This window comes from Lissotriton vulgaris, chromosome 3_2 (assembly GCF_964263255.1).
Source record: "Lissotriton vulgaris chromosome 3_2, aLisVul1.2, whole genome shotgun sequence".
NCBI classification, from domain to species: Eukaryota; Metazoa; Chordata; class Amphibia; order Caudata; family Salamandridae; genus Lissotriton; species Lissotriton vulgaris.
Window position 1 is genome coordinate 27,158,158 of NC_141690.1, and position 23,558 is coordinate 27,181,715.

A 23,558-nucleotide genomic window follows, 5' to 3' on the forward strand; every position below is an offset into this window, starting at 1 on the left:
AGGAGTTTGCACCTTGGACAATTAGGATGAGCAGCACTGCGTGCAGTGGAAGATGGTGCAGCTTCGTTCATGAGTAGATGTTCTACTGAAATGCCAGCTCCCTCAACGCCGATGGCAGGTCCTTCAGCGCGTGCGGTAGCAAACTGCTGCTACAGCCCATGTCGACAAGACTCACGCAGTGGTAATCTAGCAATGGATTTTTCTTGCTTGCGTCTGCCAACTTAATATTGCACTTTGCTGCTGTTAGAGCTGGGGGTCTCTAGTTGCCATAGGTAGGTGCCAATGTCCACATAGGGACCCTAGCTTCTAGTCAGGGTAAGGGGGATACACTCTTTAGAAAACCCCTGCTCATCCCCTTGGTAGCTTGGCACGAGCAGACAGGCTTTGCAAAGGCAATGTGTAAAGTATTTGTACCAACACACAATAACACAGTGAAAACATCACAAATGGACTCCACACCAGATTAGAAAATAAAGTATCTCTATCTAAACTACACAAGGCCAAAATGGCAAAACTCCAACGCGGCGACTGGAATTTTCTTGCACTGTCGACAATGCGCTCCACAAGCGAGCAATGCGTGCAAATTGTACATCGTTTCTTCTTGTCCAGCTCCCCAAACAGCAGGCAACAACCCCTAGAGGCCTCACAAATGGTTCAATCGCTCTAGGAAGGGCAGAACTCACTCAGAATAGTTCATGGGGGAATCTGAGGATGAAGTCCTTTTGTTCCTGCAACTTCTTAACAGGGGTCCAGCTCTTCCCAGGCCCTTGGAGATCTCTTCAAGCAAGGGGACACAGCAAATGCAAAGTCCTTCCCCTCTCCTTGGCAGAAACGCAACTGCAGGTCTGCCCACAAACACACAGCAGGACAGACCTTCCTCTTCAGCCTTCCAGCTTTTTCCTTGGCAGAGGTTCCTTCTTGATTCTAGGTTGATCTAATTTTCTGAGGTCTGGGTATCCCTTTTTATACCAAAATTATCTCTGAGGGCAGATGAAGCCTTGGCCTAGTCCAAACAAGTTCTGGTCAGTCCTGGAACACTTTGTTTACCTGACTCCTTCTTTCCTTTGAGAGAGAAGGGCAGGGTCGTCAGCCGCCCAGCAGGAGGTGGAGCCAGCATTGTGGAAGGCAGGCACAGCCCTATTCAGGCCCGGGTGCTATCCCCACCCACCACTCAAGATGCAGATGAAGCTATTCAGCCTAAGGCTGACTCACTCAGCTCCTTGGAGCCAACCCAGCCCCTGTCACTCAAAAACCAGACAGTCAATTCACAAACAGGCAAAGGCACAAAGAAAGGTCAGACAAGAAAACAGACACTTTCTAAAAGTGCTGTTTTCAAACACAGGATTTGAAAACCATCCTTCCTAAAAGATGTGTTATTAAATTCTGAGTTCAGGGATACCAGACTTTAATTTTCTATCTTGCTCCTGTGGGAAGATATGCAGGTAAACATTATACACAGCATTCCCCATTATAGCCTATGGGCAAGATAACCTTTTAATAGTGAAAAACTAAATTGGCAGTATTTCACTATCAGAGCATGTCACCTACATTAGTACATGCTCTACCTTTCACATACACTGCACTCAGCCCAGGGCGGTACATTGGGCCTTCCATAGGGGTGTCCAATGTGCAGAGAAAGGGAAGAGTTAGGCCAGGCCAGTGGGGGCACTGATCAGGTCAGCATGGCAGTTAGGAACTGCACACAGGCACTGCGGTGGCAGGCCTGAGACACCATTTTAGGGCTACTGATGTGGGTGGCACAATCAGTGCTGCAGGCCCACTAGTAACATTTGAATCACCAGCCCCGGCACACTCAGTGCACTTTACTAGGGACTTACTGGTCAAACAAATATGCCAATCATGGATAACCAATCACAAAAACTATTTATACAGATAGCATATACACTTTAGCACTGATTAGCTTTGTCTTAGAGATGCCAAGATGGCCATCATGAGCAAACTCTATTAACTGTTCTTTCCAGGTGCTTGGTGGAATCAGCCTTATCCCACGCAACAACAAAACATTCTGACATGCAAGTTTACCTTTTAGTCCTCCTAAAATTGTCTTCATTGGTTCCTCTACTGTTGAATCATTTCTCCAATCTCTTCTGACACCTTTAATTACTGCCTGCAGTATTATTTCACCTTCTAGTTCTTTAACCAAGTCATCTTCTTTGATTATGCTATTTCTGATGATACATACTCCATAATCATCAATCTCACTCGACTCTTTTCTCCTCATCCACATGTCCTGTGGTGTCCCTATTGATCAGGTGTGTACAACAATCTGCCAGATTATTCTTCGCCCCTGAAACATATTTAACATGAAATTTAAATTCCTGCAGTTTCGACATCTCATTTCTGTATTCTGTAGCATATGTTGTCCGGACCCTTTTTACCAAAAACTTCATTAAAGTTCTAATGTTCAGTCTTAACTTGAAACTCGCAAACCCCACAAACATCTTAATTGCCATACTTCCCACAAGATAGCCAAAGTTTCTTTCTTTACTACAGAGTAGTTGAGTTCAGCCCAATTTAAACTCATTGATATAAACAGTATAGTTTTTTCAACACAATTATGTCTCTGCAATAGAACAGCTCCTAGGCCAGTAGAACTTGCATCCGATATAATGATAGTTTCCTGGCCAGGACAAAAATCCTTAATTAAGGTGCTTTGGATAAACAAGCCTTTAAGATTACAAAGCCACTTTCACATTCCACATTCCAGGAAAAAGCAACACTTTTTTAAAATGATATTCTCATATTTTGTGCCTTTTCTGTAATTTTGAGTACACATTTGCTATAATATTTGAATATACCCAGTAATTTGGCCACCTCCTCTTTGTTCACAGGTGTGGTCATATTATTTATTGTGTCCATCACTCTCTCTTTAGGTTCAATACCCAAAGTTGTAATCCTGTGACCCAAGTAATCAATCTCGGTGAGATTGAATTTACATTTCCTTGCATTAAATATCAGCCCATTCTCCCTCAATTTTCCCAGGACATTCCTGTCCCATACATTGTGCTTTCACCACTGGAGCTAGCCATTCTGTGACTTCTACCTACTCAATAATCTCACTTTCTTTACGTTACTCTAGCTCCTCTTGCATTTTTTCTTTCACTTTAATGGGAACTTCTCTAACCTTACTAACCCCAAGGAATGCTCCATTTTCACCTTTATTGTGTGGACATTGCATTTGCGGCAATCCAACTGGTCTTTAAACACCTATGAAAATTCCTTATTCAAAACAAAGTCATTCAGTTTGCACCTGACATAGCTGTTCATTATTCAGTTCACCTTTGCTCTGCTTATGGCAGGATACTCATTGGGATCCAAATATACGTAACGATCCTTTTGATGCAGCAAACTAATTTTTGAATCATCCCTTTCAGAGAAACATATCTTCCCAGTTAAGAACCTATGTTTAAAACTGACACCAGTTACAAAAATGTCTGTCAACTTGATTGGTCCACCTCTATAACTTTTAGCTTGACATCTGGTTTGTGAAGCGCAACTTTGGATTTCAAAATGTTCACGTACACCTCACTAGGAATAAGCGCAATCTTTGACCCCAAGCATACATAATAGTACATTCTCTATTTGAACTATATCGAATAGTCCACTTTCACTCCCTTCCATGATTTGTAACCCAATTTCCTCCCAGGGGCGGCTCCTCCACAATGTAGGAGGACCATCGCCTCACTGGCTCAAATGATGTTCTATCATCATTTTATTTTTAATTTTCCGGCTCTGCTGTAGCATATGCAGGGAGGAACATGGTAATGGGAGCAGGGAGGGAGAGTGCTATGTGTACTTCTAAATGGGCATGTGTGTTTGGCCGGCCATGTCAGGCCGGCAAACACACATGCGCACTACGGTTTCTCCAACCTGGCTGTATTGTAAAGCCGGGCTGGAGAAACTGCGCCGACACCCTGTCCTGAGCGGAGCATCTTTTCAGTCAGCTTAGGCCAATCCCCACGCAGCTCTCATGCTATGAGATCAGTGCAGGGATTGCACAGGGAGTATACCCTAATGTATGCTGGGAGCCTGGTACCAGGAAGAGCATAGGAGGCATGACAGTGGAGGTGACCACAGCTCAAAGTAAGTACAATTTTAAAAAAAGTGATTATTATCCCCGCGATCCCCCATGCACTCACCCTCCCGCACTCCTTCTACCCACCTCACCACCCTTTGTTAATGGTAGCTGCCACTGTTTCCTCATCATCGCTTTCTTCTCCACATGTTATCCATCAAACCTTCTTCTGTACATTTCTACTTCTGCAACCCTTTAACACATGTCCTTTTCTCTCACTCTTTTTGCATGTGGTCTTCTGGCTTCCACTCAATACACTCTCTATTACTAGCCACATGACCACATTGACCACATTTGCAACATGTACATTACAATTTCCAATATTTTCTACTGTCACTCACCCAGATGAGGGTACCGGGCTCACTGTGTGACTGGATTTAAGCTAGCCTGGCTGATGAGGGTTGATGCCCCGAAACCCATCCCAGGAGGCTTGTTTCTGAACCAGGGAGGACCTGGCTTGGCAGTTTGGCTGGACTGTTCTCATGAGGCACAGGGTCAAGACTGATTTGCTTATGGCTGGGTCTAAACTAGGGTGAGCATTGTGAGCAAAAGAGCAACGGATTTAACCCAGGTCTCTTGGCTGGGGGTGAATGTTTGATTTTCTCTGCATTCTGTCCATCATTTGTGTGTTTTACCACTCTTACTTTGCTCAGTAGTGCCTGTTATTTTTTTCCTTCTCTTTCCTAACGGATAGAGCAGCATGTACCTTCCCATCTTTACCACTATCCACTTCCCATTTTTTAACTCCTCAATACATGCTCTGCTGTGCTCACCTGTTGTTGCTGTTATGAGAACCTCAAATAGAGTCAGGTTATCTATCCTTCTACAAGCAGGACCACTTGGCTTTATCTATGTTGCAGCCTAACATAACATTGGTCCCTGTTGGAATTGGCCCTTTTTGCAGGGTTATCCCCGAAGTTTTTGCTTCTTCCCCCTATTTTTTCCTGACCTGTTGTTGTTGGCTTTAGGAATCTGGGCACTTTGCCACTGCTGATCAGTGGCAAAGTGCAAGTGCTCCCTTTGTAAATTGTTATTATGATTGGTTAATCATGATTGGCATATTTGATTTACTGATAAGCCCCTAGTAAAGTGCAATGAGTGTGCCTGGGCCTGTAAATCAAATGCAACTTGCAGGCCTACAGCACTATTTGTGCCACCCACATGAGTAGCCCTGAAAAGATGTCACAGGCCTTCCACTGCAGTGCCTGTGTGCAGCTTGTTAACAGCCATGTGGACCTGTTAAGTGTAACCTTCCCTTTTATTAAATGTCAGTCACCCCTAAGGTAGGCCCAAGGTACCCCTGTGGGAAGGGTACAGTGTATGTGAAAGGTAGGACATGCCCTGATGTGTGTGTCATGCCCTCATAGTGAAATACTGCCAATTTCATTTTTCACTATTGTAAGGCTATCTGTTCCCATAGGATAGAATGAAGAGTTTGCTTATAACATAAGCATAGCTCCCCTTGGGAACGAGATGGGAAAATAAAGTTTAGCACGCCTGAGCTCAGAATGTTAAAATGCATCTTTTAGTGAGGGTTATTTTTACATCCTGTGTTTGGAAATACCACTTTTAGAAAGTCAGCATTTTATTGCTTAGCCATCCTGTGTGCCTCTGCTAGGATGTGTATTGACTGTCTGGATTTGGAGTGACAGGGGCTGGGGATGTGGAGTGGCTCCAGAGAGTTTGGATGAGTCAGCACTAGGATAATTAGGCCTGGTCTGCATTTGGAGGAGTGGGAAGCGTACCACATGCACCTGAATAGGGCTGTGCCTGCATTCCATAATGATGGCTCCACCCCCCTGTGGTGTGTCTGCAGCCAGGGCTCACACAGACAATGGAGTTTGTTGTGCACTTGCAAAGTGCCCCCCAGAACTGATTTGGACTGGGCTCAGAGCCTGGGGTCTGTAGAGAACATAGATATTTACCGTATAAAAAGAGGGGCCCAGACCTCAGACTTTTAGATCATCCCTGGAATTCAAGAGGACCATTTGCCAAGGAGAAGAGCTGGAGAGACTGAGGAGAAGTATTGTTCCTTTGCTGGGTGCTGTGTGGGGTTGCTTTTTCTGCCAAGGAAAGGAGAAGGACTTTGCTCTGTGCTGTGTCCCCTGCTTGAAGGAGATCTCCAAGGGCCTGTGTGTGCTGGCCTCTTGTTCTGAAGTCTCAGGGGACAACTACTTCACCCCCAGCTCCCCTAAACTCTTTTGCTGTGAGTTCTGTCCTGCCAGGAGGTGCCTGTGCCAGTATTTGACCTCTGGAGGTTGTTGCTGCTGTTTTGGAGCTGGAAGAGCGAAGGAACTTGAAGAACCGCTAAAAGGACTCATCGCTCTTCTTGCAGCTGTTTTTCTAATGCATCTCCATGGTGCAAGAAGAAATTCCATGCATCTCCGTGCTGCTACGAAAACCGTTGCAGTGCCTGTTACCGCTGCAAGAATAGACACATCGAGGGGTCACAGCGAAAGAAAACCGACTCAGCGCCGCTCACAGCATCAATTACCAATGCACTGGTCTCCATCCCAAGGTAAGCTCTTGTGCTCATGGAGCTCTTGACCCTCTCTGTGGGCCTGTCCAATGCCCTACGTGCTCTTTTGAACTTCCGCTGCCCCTACCCATTGCGGACTTACAGCCTATACAGTCATCCCTAAGTGTAAACCCCCCTACTGTTACCAGCCAACAGACTACACTTAAAATACTACATCTTAATGTTAGATCCTTGGTCTGCCACCACTTAGATGTCTTTACTATACTTACAGACGAACAGCCTGACATTTTCTTTTTAACAGAAACATGGCTTCACGACGATGCCACAGCAGCTATTAACCTTGCGCTTCCTGATGAATATGTCATGTATACTTTGAACCGCAACTCACGAGGTGGCGGAATTGCGGCTGTAACTAGATCATGCTACCCATGCTCATGGAATACCATTCCCATAGCTGGTTGTGAAAGTGCCCATTTTGCAATTTCCATAAATCCCCAACTTACCATCTCTGGATTACTCATCTACAGACCCCCCGGCCCGGACGCCGTCTTCCGGCTCGCCCTTCCCGAGGTTGTTTCCTCGCTGGCCCTTAGATCAGCCAACTTTAGCATCATAGGTGATCTCAACCTTCACCTAGATACTCCACTCTCCACTACCGCTAGTAGTTTCCTTGCAGATCTTGAGGCCCTACAGCTGTATCAGCTTATTAATGGTCAGACTCATGTGGGCGGGCATATCCTCGATCCCTTTCTGACGAATCTTCACAATGTTACCACTCTCCCACCCAGACCCATGGCCTGGACAGATCACCACCTAATAGAAGTTCAGCTAATATGCAACATCTCTCCTTTTAAGAACTCCACTCCACCGATCTTTAAGCGGCCTTGGAGAAAATTGAGATTGGCCGACTTCCATCAGCTTCTGACATCGCATCCTCTTGACCCTCCTAAAGATGCCTCGCTGGGATATGACCACTTCTGTGAGTGGCTGACCCTAGCCTTGGACTCCCTAATCCCCGCTAGATGGAGCAAAGTTCGACCTGGTCCTTCTAGCCCGTGGTACGATGACTCCCTTAGGCTTCTTAAGACTGCCTGCAAACGAGCAGAAAGAACCTGGCGTAAGTCTTATGATCCCAACCTCAAGCAGACTTACTTGATTAGTATTAAAGCATACCATCGAGCCATATGTAAAGCCCGAGCCACGTTCTACTCCGAGGGGTTTAAGAATAGCCCTAATCCGACAAATCTCATCTTTAAGGTCTGTAAAGATCTCATCAGCAAGAAAACGGCGGCAATAGAAAAACGCTCCTTAAATCACTGCGAAACGCTTGCGGCCTTCTTTGTAGAGAAAGTCGAGGCGATCTATCGATCTTTCCCCCCTCAAACTGTACCTACAACTAACTTAGGAAGCAATCCCACGATCACTAGATCTCTCTCGCTTATACCTAAGCCATCTCAGGAAGAGTTTAAAGCCCTTATTATAAAAGTTAAATCAGGCTCACCCGCTGACCCCTTAAGACCTGCACAATTCAATGAATCCGCCGAGATTTGTTTGCCTCCTGTGCTCGATCTAATTGGGCTATCCTTTGAGTCCGGGACTGTTCCCAGTAAATGGAAACAAGCTACGGTTATCCCTATTTTAAAAAAGCCCACCTTGGACCCTTCAAAGCCTGAACATTACCGACCCATCTCCCTCCTCCCGTGGGTATCCAAACTTGCGGAGGCACATGCCAACAAAATCCTGTCTAACCATCTTCAAAACTCAGGCATTCTAGATCCTTCCCAGAATGGTTTCCGTGCAGGCCATAGCACTGAAACTGCTTTGTTGGCCATGGTGGAGCATTTGCGGAAGTTGATAGACGCAGGACAGACGGCGGCACTGATCCTATTGGATCTCAGTGCCGCTTTCAACACTGTCTCCCATCCCATCCTTCTTCAACGACTACACGAGGCCGGTGTAGAGAATACCGCACTAGAATGGTTTTGTTCCTTTTTATCTGGACGCACCTTTAAAGTCTCCACCCCCCCCATTTGAATCTGCCTCATGCAATATCTCCCAAGGGGTCCCGCAGGGCTCGGCACTCAGCCCGACTCTTTTTAATTTATACGTGCAGCCGCTAGCTACTATTGAAAAAAACTGTGGTTTAACCATGGTGTCGTACGCCGACGACACCCAGCTAGCGGTTGCACTAAATGGGGACCCTGCGGTTGAAGCCCCGAAATTCCAGAAAACCCTAAAGGAGTTGGCCTGTTGGATGACTAAGAACTGTCTCCAACTTAACGCGTCAAAAACAGAGGTCCTAGTTCTGGGTAAACAGGCTCATCTTTGGGGAGACCACTGGTGGCCACCGGAGCTGGGCCAAGCCCCCACCCCTGTGACAGAGGCTAAGAACCTCGGGGTCTGGATTGACTCCAACCTTACTTTCATCCCCCATACCAAAAGAGTTGCTGGCACCTGTTTCGGGGTTTTGCAGAGCCTCAGACCTATTTTTAAATTTTTCAATGCCCTAACTAGACAACTCATTGTCCAAGCTACAGTACTCTCTAGGTTGGATTACGCCAGTTCGCTCCTTTTGGGCGTTAACCAAGCTGAATTAACACGCCTTCAGCGTGTGCAAAATGCAGCCGCCAGAATGCTAGTAGGCTTACCCAAATTCTGTTCCGTCAGTCGCACCATCCACGATCTTCACTGGTTGCCTGTCGGACAGAGGATCAAGTTCAAAGCTCTGTGCCTGACCTTTAAGATTCTAAAGGCCTCCTCACCTCCTATTCTTGCACACGCAATTACCTACTACACCCCTGCTAGAGTACTACGTTCAACGGGTCAATTTCTGGCCTGTGTTCCTCGCTTCAGGAAGGCCAGAGTGGGCGGTCGCCACTTTGGCGTTCTGGCAGCGAGTCTTTGGAACACACTACCTGTTGACATCCGTGCTATATCTGACATATTGTCTTTCCAAAGAGCTATCAAAACTTTTCTGTTTCCATTACCCTAATCTTGGTTCCGGCTAAATTCCCTTTTCTGGTTGTGTTATTTTGTCCATTATAGCGCCGGGACGCCACTTTGCTGCGGCAGCTGAGCGCTCTATAAATTTTATAACATAACATAACATAACATAACATAACATAACATTTCCATGCATCGCACCTGTGTGGCACGTTTTCCCGACCATCTCCTGCGGACGGGAACTGTCACGAAGAATCAACTCATCACTTCCCCCTACAGACCAGATTTGAAGCATCACTTCTCCTGCGTGCAGCAGGACTGTTTTATCTCCTCCCCAAGGTCTCAGGAACTGACGCATCTTTTTGTTTTTGACAATTCTCCACTCTGCAGCTGTATGGCCTTGTAAATGTTGACGCAACTACATGTACCTGGTGTAAAAGTCATGCATTCATAGTTTTTTTGGTCCAAGTTCTTCAAACCTTTTGAAAGTCATATTTTTAACTGTGTATGTTGGATTTTTGTTGTTTTGGTGTTGTTAATTAAGATAAAGATATTTTATTTTTCTAAACTGCTGTAGTGTCCATTTGTGGTGTTTTTACTATGTTACTGTGAGTGTTGGTACAAATACTTTACACATTGCCTTTAGGATAAGGCTGTCTGTTCGTGCCAAGCTAACAAGGGGGAGGGCAGGGGTAATCTAAAGTGTGTATACCCCTTACCCTGACTAGAAGTAAGAGTCCCTATTTGGACAAAGGTACCTACTTCTGCCATCAAGAGCCATTTCTAACAGTCCCTTAAATATTCTTCATATTTTATTCTGAAATTACATTTTGATACTTACTTTCTTAAGATCGTTATGTATTCCTCTCAACTCTCCCATGTTCTTAGCATACACTCTCCAAAGAGGTGTTTTTCTATAAAAAATGTCAATCTAATTTTTAAAGACATATATCAAATCATTCATGTCATCTCTTTCATCTGCTGGTAAATCAAGCAAATGTTCAAAGATCTCTTGACCTTTTATGCCTAACAGTTATATATATCATTGTATACTGAGAGAGGTTCCGCAAACACAAGCATAATGCGCAAATATGTTTTTCCATTTTGTCCATGGTATGGGTGGATCACGTGGATTCATGAGAAAAAATTGAGAAGTTGATATGTTTCACAAGAGAGGAACCAATGAATGCATTCACCACACATTATTATATTTTTTTTAATGGCCGCTACACAAGGATCCAACAGATACCCAATCTACACCAGCAAAGAAATACAAATGAACACAATACAAAATGGCTGCCAGAACCACTGTGCTCTGTTGTGATATTGTTCTGTTGCCTTCAAGCCAAATGGAAAAAAACATGCAACGACAGTGGCCAATCACAAACAACTAGACAATAACAGTAGTAGAAATGTAAGACATTTGCAGAAGTAAGTTTGATCAGCTGGTTCCAAAGATAACAATGTGAACTGGCATCCAGAACAACCTTCCAGTAGCAATGTGAGTGAATCGAAGAAGTCTCACCAACCAATAGAACAATAAGAATGCAAGACAATTGCAGAAGTCAGCTCAACCAACCTTCAGTAATGCGAGCGAATCGCAGAGGTCAGCTCAAAACACTTCTGTCCCGACAGTAGGTTGTTGCCAGGGAAAAAAAGTGAATCTGTGAAGTTTCCCGTTTTAAAGAAAATTCTCATGTCTCAACACGACTCAGCCACTGTGCGGGACTGAGCCTCCTGGACTTTTTGGAACTCAGTCAGTTTTGCTAGCACACTTTATAAATGCAAGCATAGCGTAGTGTTCTCTCACAGGACACGCACAAGAGATCCCATATGACCTAGCAAGCATTGCCTTTATCTGCTGCACCTTGCAACCCAAGCGCACTCCAGGTACCATAGCGCTCGATCCAGGATCAACTTTTTTTTCCGTTACTGGTTAACACTGTGAACATAGGCCGATATGTCCATACGCCTCCAAAATTTCACAGCTGTCTCTCCTTAACCAATAGTTTAAATGCAGCAGGCATATTACAGCTGGCCCCAGTGAGGTCAGTTTGAAATGAGAGGGCCTGCCTACATCCCACGCACAAGGTTGCAAACAGTCACTGAGAACACACAACACTGTGAGCTAGAAGCAAAATGAGGGAGCCACTCTTACTTTCTTGTTGACACACAGATGAAATGATAACGTTATCCTTTCTGTTGATCTGATGGAGTTGAGGACAGCACACACTTGGGTTATATGAATAGGTCCATCTTTATTGAACATACATCGTACACCTTGGTCTCCCTCCCCCAGCTGCCTTAGCTCCTTCACCTCTCTTTCAATTCAAACCATTCACATTCCATACAGAACACTCCATAAGCTTCATTCCAACTATGTGTAGAACTCCTTGGTGCATGGGAGGGTTGTAGACCATAACCAGCTCCAAAGGAAGGATACCACACATTGATTTATCTGCAGGATCTTGATTGCTTTGAAGTTTGTCCAGCTGGTGGTTAATTTTTAAAGTTTGCAATACGCTCACACATATAATGATTGTGTAATCAGATTTTCTTTTTATTGACTGGTAGATTCAGTATTTTTGGATATTAACAATATTTATGGGGTTTTACGTATGTAGTTGCATCTCAGTTTGTTCTGCAGCTTCAGCAAAACGTACCTGAATGCTATTGTTACAGTAAAAGTTGCAGAATAAAACTAAATTCCCACAGAGGAGGATGCAGAAAATGAGAACATTGATGGCTTTCATTTTGTCATTTAAATGATAGTTGTCTAGAGCACAATAATGGTGACACATTTTCTATAAATTCTCAAATATCATCCTCAAAAGTCTGCCATGCAATGTGAAGCATGTAGTTTCAACAGCAGCAACCCGTCAGCTGAATCCCCAGTGTTCTACTGCAGCTTCATCATAGAGTACTAATGAATAGCTAGAGTGCCCAAATTGTATGTTTATGACAAAATTAATGCCAATTGCTGAATAGGAGCTTATGAATTTAAAACCCTTTTCTATGGAACAGGCGGAAGTAAATTAACATTAACTGTTCATGCAAATACAAAACCCAGCAAGCTAAAAATGTTAATCAACTGTCACGGGTATATTTTAGTCATTCATGTCACAGTATATTTTGAAGGTCTAAAATAGTTAATGCGAAAAATGGTTACCGAAGTCCAACATCCGATTTGCACATCTGTTTCCTCCAGTCAATCTATCCTCTCCATTACTTAATACCTGCTTAGTTTTAGAATTGTAACATTATGATAGATGTAGAAAAATTAACATTTAAATGTATGGAAGGATACTTTTTAGATGTGCAGGAAGATTTTTGGGGCTTACCTTACATTTAAAATGACCACGGTTGTGTTCTAATGAGTGGGTAAACCCTTCAAATGTGTTTTTCTCTTCACTTTTTGTCACAAATGCTTTTGGGAGTAGTTGTATCTCTTACATGACTGAGCATCGCCTTCAAAGTCATTTGCATTATGAGTTAAGTATAAAAAAAATATAAAACATAAATAAAAAATATATCTGTTGCACTATATATCCTTTCAAAGACTACATGCAAATGTAACTGATAAAAGTATACTTCAAAAAGTAACAGTGTAAATGAGACATAATATTTTAAATGTAGATTATCACCATGTGGAAAGCAATGTTGTAGGAGACTTCCATGTTTATAGAACTTTCAGTAGCAAAAATAAGAATGGTTTTCGTGCATATAATCATCCTTCCGCACAGAACAGTTAATGATACTAAAGCTTTCTTGTCCGGCAAACCTTTTAGCAGTACAGGCATATTCTGTGAGCTAGGTGCACACTGCAATTCTTTATTTAAAGCTTCACAGACAGATGTTAAGGGAAGAAGGTGTAATTATATGTGGGTTGATGCTGTAATGAAGCTTGTGTCAGGTACTATCTATGAATCTCCTGGATAGATATCGGCTGGCTAGGAGCAAATCAAATGCAGCATTTTGGTACAGTACAGCCGTCTCATTTAAAGTTCTCAATCTTCGAAGCAAACAGGTCCATGAAGCTAAACAAGCCACTCAAATATGTCCTGTCTACCTTTACAAGTGTAATAAATTGGATAATTACTTGAGTTGGTCAATTATCCACCTCAATAAATAATCACAACTTTTATCAGCTTGAGACTTTAAAGTCAATAAATTAACCTGAGCCCAACCCCCTGGTAGCTGTGGCACAGAGCAAACAGTCTTAGAGCAAACTGTAAATTAATTGTGCAAAGTGGAAATAGAGTCTAATAAGAACGTTAAATCAAAAGGAAATAGGCAACATGAAACTGAAACACAAAAAAATCAATAAGGAAAACCAGAGATAGCAATGTTTAAAATTGTAAGCTGAATCAGCTTTCACACCCCAGCAAAACACCTTCAACTTTAAGGATCGAGAGATGGTGTGCATGCTTTTTTGTACCTGATTTGATTTGATTTGAAAGCAATTTATATTGCGCGACTAAAACCCGAAGGTATCAAGGCGCCTACCAAAAACAGATCATAAAAGGCAACGCACAACTACAGGTATGCCCGCACAAAGAGACGGGTTTTCAGAGCGTTTCTGAATAACTGAAGGGTGGGAAGGGACCTTAGTTCCACTGGGAGAGCGTTCCACCACTTAGGTGCCAGACTGGAAAAGGCTTTACCACCCCATCTGTTTCTCCGGATACGGGGGACTGATAGAAGGAGTCTGTTAGAGGAACGTAGGTTCCTACAAGGGCTGTAGCGAGACAGAATGGATCCAATTCCAGTAGGGCTATTTTTTGCTAAGGCCCTGTAGATCATACACATGGTCTTAAAAAGTATACGATCCTCTATAGGAAGCCAGTGAAGTGATTTTCTGGCGGAGGTAGCCGAAGTGCGCCGGGGTAGGTCCGGAACAAACTTAGCCGCAGCATTCTGGACTACCTGCAAGCGCTGCAGCAGACTTTTGTTCAGTCCCGTATACAGTGCATTGCAGTAGTCCAGCCGAGAACCAACAAGGGCAATAGCAAGCTGTTTCCTTGCCTGCTGTAAAAGATAGTGCCTAACCTTCCTCAATATACCTTACTCCTAAAGCCTGGAATGGTTTCCCCACTCACATTAGAGCCACAAGCACAGTCTTGGTGTCATGGTAGTCAGAACCCCCACTCATGTTGAGACTGCTCAGTTCTTGTAATTCCACTCATGTTCATTCTCCTAACTCTCTCAAAAGACTGTCACTTATAGTTCTTGTTTTCCAAAACTTGTGCATGCCTTTTAATTTTCTGAAGCATTGCTAATATGATTTAAATTTGTTAATAAGATGTTTGGTCCAAAATACAGATAGTTCCGTACACTCAAAAAACATATGGAGATCATCATCCTTCTCGGTTTTACATCTAGGGCATTTTGGAATCGGAGTTGGGGCAAACTTCGCAATTCTGGCCGGAGTAAAGTAAAGCCTATTTAACACATAAAAGTGATTCCTTTTTAATCTCGCTGGCTTTATAAACTTGTATAATAGTTTAAGGGAAGATTCAAATCTTTCTTCTACAGGGCAAGATTGGGAGAGGGAGTTCCACACAGCAGATTGAGACGGGATCTCTCTATCTTCCGCCTCAAGCAGCCTTGCATACCAATAAGATATTTCTTTTTTCCTTGGATGCGGATCTAAAAAAGACTGTTCAAGGTCCCAGTTCCCTTTGATCTCACCCTCTTCCGCCTCATACCATGATCTCAATTGATGTATTTGAATCTTGAAAATGTGGGACCATTCTTGGCCAATAAATATTCCTAGGGGAGAGAACCATCTGCATCCACCAACTCCGACCATATCTGTAGTCCGACCTCCTTTAATGGAGTCACTAAGCTGTCATTTAAGCACTCTGGGGTCCCTGCATTTTGCAAGAATGTGAGGGAAATATTGATCGCTATTTTTGGCATAAACCTGGAAATGGATATTAACTTGGTTATTTTTGGAATGAACGACTCTACAGCGTTCTAGAGACTAACAACTTCTTGCATTGCACTCAGTCTGGATTCCGTGCTAACATGAGCACGGAGAATGCGTTCCTTGAAGTAACGGAGGCAATCAAGGAGGTATTGGACTTGGGGGTAAAGGCGATGTTGGTGATGCTGAACTTGTCGGCGCCCTTCGACACCGTCCCCCACAGTGGTCTCCTCACAAGACTCAGTGAGATCGGTCTGCGGGGGGCGGTGTTCAGCTGGTTCAAGCCCTTTCTAGAAGGCCGGCGTCAGACGGTCTGGGCCCTCCGTTTTCTGCCGCGGTGCTGACATTAGAGGTTGGAGTCCCTCAGGGCTCAATTTTGAGCCCTACCCTTTTCAACATATATATGGCCTCCTTGGCGGCACTGGCAGAGTCGTATGGTGCCCAGATCGTGTCTTACGCTGACGACACCCAGCTCCTTTTTACCTGCGGAAAGGGGTCTGACTTCAATGGGGAGAGTATCAGAAGCTGCCTTGGGGCGGTATTTGGTTGGTTCCAGCGTAATAGCCTCAAGTGCAACTCTGATAAATCTGAGTTACTCTTTTTTGGCTGCCCTTCTGACCCTAGATGGCAGTCCTGGTGGCCTTCGGCCATGTTTCCTCCTTTGGCTGCTTCATCCATGGCCACGAACCTTGGAGTAAAAATCGACAGTGACCTCTCTCTGAAGCCTCAGATTCTCGGCCTAGCAGGTAATGCTTCCGCCTTCTAAAAATGCTTAGGAAATTTCTCCCTTTGCTTTCTCAGCCCAATAGAAAAATCACTGTGCAGGCACTAATAGGCTCCCGCTTGGACTATGCCAACGTGCTTTATCGTAGACTTCCGGAATATCTTCTCTCACGCTTGCAAATAGTCCAAAACTCTGCAGCACGAGCCATCTTTGGCCTCCATCGGAGAGCTAGAGCCTCTGATCTCTTGAAAACTCTTCACTGGCTCCCAATTCGGAAGCAAATTGTGTTTAAGGTGCTCACACTTGCCTTTAAAGCTCTGCATGGCACTGGTGCTAAATATATCAGAAGGCGGCTGGCTTTTTACCAGCCCTCCAGACCACTTAGGTCTGCTTCGCTGGCCTTGGCATCTGTTCCTGGTATTAGGAGAGCGCGCATTGGAGGCCGTTCTTTTTGACGTCTGGCGCCACAGCTGTGGAACTCTCTGCCATTGTCTCTGAGAAGGAATGTCAATCTGCTTGCCTTCAGGAAAGATCTTACGTCGTGGCTGTTTGTTCAGTAGGTTTAATCACCACTGCCTTTCCCTTCTCTGCCTCAGGTTTGAAGCACCGGAACACTCCTCGGAGTAGCTGAGCACTATATAAAACCTACTTTAACATAACATAACAGCTGAGGTACTTTCTCAGATAGACAAAGGCCTTTTATTGTATCTGATAATCCTAGCTAGGAGAGAAATCTGTTTAAGGTGGAAAGATCCGATCCCACCCAATAGAGAAAATCGGGTAAAAACTATACTAAACAGCGCCCGTATGGATCAGGGAGACAGGTCAGGAATACAGGCTAACATCTGGTCTCCCCTTTTGGGCTGGGGTTGGCACTTACATCTGATAAACTGGATAAAAGGTGGTGGTATCCCGGTCCAATGATTACACCTGACCTCAACCACATGAGGTAGCCCTGGGGGAGTGGATCTATGCAGTGACCCGAAGGGCGCCTAGATTAATTACGTACGGCTTGTTAAACCTACTCAGATCTAAGGTGAGATGAGGACAAAAAAAATAAATAAATAAGATGTTTGGTATGTTACAAGATACAAAGAGATGCATGCAATTGAATTGTCTGTAACTAACACTCTTTCTAACTGCCAAAAGCATATTCACGTGTAAAACAAACGCTCTTCTAAACTGCCAAAAGTATATTCCCGTGTAAAAGACTCTCCGCACGTTGTATCACAGTATTAGAATTCACGTGTTAAAACTGCGGCTGGGCTCTCACGCAGCATACGTGAGCGGCTTAAAGTATTTAAACTGCTTGCGTACACCGCCCTGTGCTTGATCTCGTCGCAGGAGCCCTTACCTGGTGATCCCGTGTGCGGGAGCAGTTCCTTCAGACGCTGCATGTTCTCTGACTACTTTTCTTGGTCTTCCCCGGCTCTCAAGACGGTGCATTTTCCTCCCGACTTCTTGAACGCCCTGTCTCTTCCGGGCCGGCTCTTCATTTCCGGTTCCTGCGGAAACAAAAAGAGATAAGTTAAGGGTTAATATTCTAGTTAAAGAATATGAACCAAAAGAACAGATCAGTGAGTGAATTTTTGAGATTTTTGAAGCTAGCCTTGTTTAAACACAGAAATGATTTTTTCAAAAAATTGGTTTATTTGAATTCAGTAACTTTTCAGCGGTTACAAGATCAAGAACTTTTCAACAACTTAATTAATCAAGATACCAGGACATTACCTAGATCTGTAAAGTCAAAAGAACTTCAATAGACTTTCATGAAATTTATCAGGACCATACTTCTATAACACAAGAGTTACATATGCTGTTGTAAATTTGTGGTAAGAATTATTACCACACATCAATGGTAAAGATTTGGTATTAATGAATGATTTTCACAACAATTGTTAAAAGGGTATTAGGGTGATTAAACCTGTTATAATCTTTTCTCCACAGGACAAGAAACATAAGGCAACAGATATAGAAAATATTTTCTAAAAGTTATGAGGAAGCAGTACTATTTTTAGGTAAACTATATAAATGTTAAAAGTAATTTGTTTAATTGATTGACGCAGATGATTCTATTAGTGTGTTTTCATCTTGATGTGTTGTTTGTTCACCATTTCATGCTTTCATGTTGCCAGTAGAGAGACTTAAACCTTTTACATGGTGAGACAACAGGGACATTGAACCGTTGGTTACCTGCAACACCAACAGTTGAAACAGTGTCTCTTCTCTTGTCTTTTGATTCCCAATCCCCCAGCCGCGTAGCTAGGGGGGGGGCGGTCCGCCCCAGGCGGCACCTTCTTTGAGGTGGCCGCGGCCGCACGGGCGGGCCGGCACAGGCAACCACTCACTGACTGACTGAGCTGAGCTGAGGAGGTCGCCCGGCCGAGGCCCGTTGCGGCCGCAGAGGCCTGTGTGAGTGACAGTGAGTTGTAGAGAGGTCGGCGTTGCGGTGGCCCGTGGCCGTGGCACTTAAGTGATTATAGCACTAAGAAGGATAAGCAGTAAGCATAAGCAAAGCACACAATAAATCATTTATAAATGTCGGATCCGACTTCCGAATCATACTAGTGTGCAGCCGACCGTTGTTGGGGGGCCCCAACTCCTCCCAGCTTTGCTCACAGGGCCGTCAATCAGTGGTAGCGTGCGCGGTGCGCACAGCCTTAACCAATGACGGCCCTGTAACATTTTTTGTGCCAGCCCTCTTGCCGCCGCACCGTAGTGTGACGTGTTACGCGCTGAGCGCTCACCTCACCGCCCCTCCCGTCGTGTCGAGGAGTGTGGAGGAGACCACCTCCATTCCTTTTTGCCTGGCCCTGCTGCTCAGCTGGCTGTACAGTACTCAGGACTGTCTCTCTGTGGGCTGGCTGTGGCTGCGGGCGGCACTCTGCGCGACAGGTGATAAAACAGCCAATTGATTTGAGGTGAGAATATTATTTTTATTACACACAATATTTTGTCTTTTAAGTAATTATCCCTATCTTCGCCTGGCCAAATGTTTTTCAGTGAATTGTTCTAATTTTTCATGCCCAAAGTATCCGCTGAACACAGCCTGTAGCCATGTGGCCAGCTGGCACAGCGCCGAGGAAGTGGCCTTTTATATCGGCCTGTCCTCCTCACCTCAGTAATCTGCTAGGTTAGTACTCTACTTTTAAATTAAACTTTTTGAAGTTTGCGAATTGTTCACAACCAGAAATAATCTTAAATGGTTTACGGCGCCGCACAGTTCATAAACAACTACTGATGCATTCAGTAACCTTGTGGCAACCTACTACTCGCTGTAGTCATTCTTGCTGCCAGTGATCACAGTATTATTTTTGGGACTCACAAGCATGTATTTGATTTTGTTGCACAAGTCTGTTATCATTGAAGTGCAGACGTGCACATTTTGAACTTGTATTTTGTTTATTTTAAAACACATTTTCACACCACTCTGAGCTTCCCCCGATTCACCACAGGGTTGGTTGTACGCCTCTCACTCCTACATGAAGCTTGCAATTTTTTTCTGCAGCACATGGTACATGAAACGTTTCCCATACTGCCTTCATCTTGTAAAGGCAGCAGACACAAGATTTTGAACCCACAACATCCAGACACATTTTTTAATGTTTACAACAGTTTCGAGGCTTGCAAAGCCTGCAATACTGCAGATGATGATGGGAAAAGCAGCCTTTTTACAAACTCAGATTACTGTTCAGTTTTGACTTCGCCAAGCAGGGGGTCTTTGTGTCTCTGTGAACTTCTGAATTCCAGTCACTATGAGGTACGTGACCTCAGTCAGTAATGGTATAGTACTTCGCATCCTGCACTCCGGCCTCCGTAGATGACGGGGCTTCCTCATATCTGTGTGGAATCCTGACTGGAACTTCCTTCTCTGCCCACAAGCTCCCTAACCTTAATAGAGCATTATGGTCTGCTGTGAAGGACTACTAGTCGCTAAAGAACCCTTACCCAATTTATAGATATGAGGCACAGGTGAGGGCTTATAACACAGGAGAGGGCCTTTAACAACCTGATAAAGCCTGAAGCAAGGAGGCTATAATGCTAGTGGAACATTGCAACCACTGAGGGTAGAAAGTTTTAAATCGAGCAGGGAGAAACGTTGGTGCAGAAGGCCCATACAAGTCACTATCTGCCTGGAGCCACTCCATTGTCTTCAGTGCAGCTCTCGACATGTCAATGCTGTAATTGGTAACGCTATTTCTCTATGTCGGCTACTGGGCCGTAATCAATAGGGGTAGGAGGCTTCCCAGCATAGTAGGCTTCTGGGCTGTAGTCAATTGAGTGTACTTTTTACTTACCTACCCTGAAGCCTGCTGGATATACATGTTCCTTCCATGCACTGGCAGCTTCTTGACTAAGGGTAGAAACGTTTTTCTCTGGACAATGAGCTCCTAAACATTTCCTCCATGCACCGTGGCCCCTAGTTTTGAAAGTTGACCTAATCTTCCTGAGACCCATTCATAACTTTTCTGTGCCAGGCTCCAGAAGCGCTGTGTAGGGAGGTGCCTTGTCAACTTTTTTGAGGAGTTCATCATGTGTCATCGTTATCGCCCTTGGCAGGCTCTTTTGTCCGTTTGCTCCGATGCCCGGTATGGATGTTAAATATCCGTGGCTTAACCACTGACACATGACCTCAGGACATATGAATTTCCAAGAACAATGATGTTACTAGGGGTTTAACATATAGACGTATCATGCACTGAGCAGGCAGCTTAGTTTTACTTTTTTATTTATTTACAAAGAGGCTAGCCTAGAGCTGCAGTGCCAGGTGCATTAAGCTGTATGAGAGGACAGACAGAGACATTTGCACCAGTTTTAGTCCTTTTCGAGTGTCTCATTGCTGACTGCTCAAATGGGTGTAATTACACACATTGTAACTTTCATGATCGAGGTAACTGTTAGCAGCAATACTACTTGTCTCTCCTCGGAGACTCGGACATCTTTCAAGTGCTCACCGTCCTTTTTCCCCAGCCCCCCCCCCAAGGGGCGGCACTCTGAGGGGTAGCCCCGGGCCCCACAAGCTCTAGTTACGCCCCTGCAATCCCCTTCCAACTTGGGGGCACTTCAGACTTCAGAGTATCTCAAAAAGACTCTGCCATTTGGGAAGCCACCAAGGAAACTGGGGTTCGATTATCGTAGAAGAAGAACAAAGGAGAGCCAGGGGAGTGGCTTGCTTGACACTTAGATTTTCAAAAGAAACTGAAAACTTGGCCTTTTCTCTTAAGCACCAGGATCCCTTCCCCAGTAATTGCACATTCTACAAGTAAACATAATATAACATAAGCAGTAATAGAGCAAAAATGCATCAATTCCTAATGATAGTCTATGCTAACAGTATACCATGACCTAGGTGCAATGTCAGGTTCACTGTGAAGGAGTGCAGGTCTCAAAAACCAACCAGTTTTGTCCCGGGTAAAGATTTTACCTTCTGACTTAGGGTCTGATTTGGATCTCAGTGGATGGGTTACTCCTGTCTGTAGAAATATATATTCAATTATATACTATGGTATTTATATTATGGCAAACAGGAAACTAATTTGTTGAGATCTAAACCAGGCTCTTGGGGCCACATGTACGTGGATTTCCAATTGCACATCGCAATTTGCCAATTTTAGTGACTCGGAGTATTCAAATTCTTTCTACTCCTAATTTGCGAGCAGCAAAAGGAGATTTAATAATGTGTCTCTGCCACATTTTGCGGTTCCCAATAGGGTCGCAAATGACCTAACTCATCAATGTGCATGAGGCAGGTTGCAATTTGTGACCCATTGGGAATGGCAATAATACAGGGATGGTGGGCAGCTGGGGACAGCAGTCCCACATTTCTGCTTTTGCTTTTCAAATAAAGCAACTTTTAAAAATAATGCAGCCCGTTTTCCCTAAAACATTTCGGTTTCATTCTTTTGAGAGTAGGCAGTGGTTCAGGGGACCACTACCTGCTCCTAAAGACATTTTTACTCCCAATGACAAGGATTAAGGGGTCTCCTGAGGACCCCTTCCGGTTTGCAATTGCTCGCCACCTACTGGAAGTAGGCAGAAAACTGCAATTGTTTAGCAACCACAATTTGGTTGCAAAACAACCGTACATGCCCATGGGAGTCACTATTATGAAGGGAAATACTTGTTACGCCTCTTCCTAATAGCGACGTGCAAACCCTATTTTATGAGTTGTAACCCTTTTTAGCGTTCTCAAACCATCCGAATCTCCATTTGCGACTGCTAAAAACTGTTCTTACATTTCGATCTTGATATAAAGTGCATACAGTAATGGCAAGTGAAGGAAGTTTGACCATGTTCCTCTTTGAATGAAAATATATACTGACATACTGACATTTAAGCATATTGTAGGTCCAGGATCTTCCATTCAGCAGCTGAATTAACTTAATAAACCAATCTATATTAATACACAATATAACCTGGCATAAGATCAGCCAGGAGACCATCAAACAGGTTTTCAGCATCAAGTAATACCATGGCCATGACAAGATTAATATGTGATTTTGTATCACTGCCACGCATAAATCAATATTGTTTAGATGAAGTGTTGATGTTTTGACCCCTGTATGCGTGTAGTGTCTTCCAACCCTTACTAGTGGAGTCTTCCTCAGGACAGAAGTGGGGGGTGGGAGGGATGGGGCACCGTGGTTGGCTATGAAGGGGCCTCACACAAGTGAATGGTGTAGGGTCAAATGTGCTCCATGGCTCCAAGAAAATGCAAAGGAGAGAATGAGAAAACACTCGGAAAAAATCCTGCAGGTTTTGTCCAGAATATTCTCCAATCCAAAACTCTGTGGTTGGAATCCTGTGTCATATGGGTAGCAGATTATCGTATAAATCAAGGGAATCTTTAGACCTTGACTGATCCGTTGTTCTCCGAATGATGAGATCAACTCCGTTGGAGGAAGACCCCGCTAGTAAGGGTCGGAAGAACCTACACGCATACAAGGGTCGAAATGTCGACACTTCACAAATGCTCTTCAACAGTACCTGCTTTACTGTGAATTTTTGCGTTACTTGGCAAATTGGGTACAGATGTTATGTACTGTGACAAACAAAGTTTTGTTTTTTGGCATCTGAATAATATATGCCTGACTGTTTGTTTGTGATATTTATCACCGCCTATACTTTATTTACCTCACTACCTCACTTGATTCCATCCTTCCACTTCCACGTTCCCCCCTGGGCACTTTAATGATGATGTTTTTATAAAGATGTCTGTTCTTCAACAATGTCTTTCTTACAAACTGTAAGCCATGTTCAGTGTGATTAAATAACACTGCAGCATCAATATATGTCTTTCTTTTTTTGATTTCCTAATTTAAATATTATCATATTTTTTCCATTTGGCACTGTTTTGATGTTTTATTATTGGGACCACCTTAATATA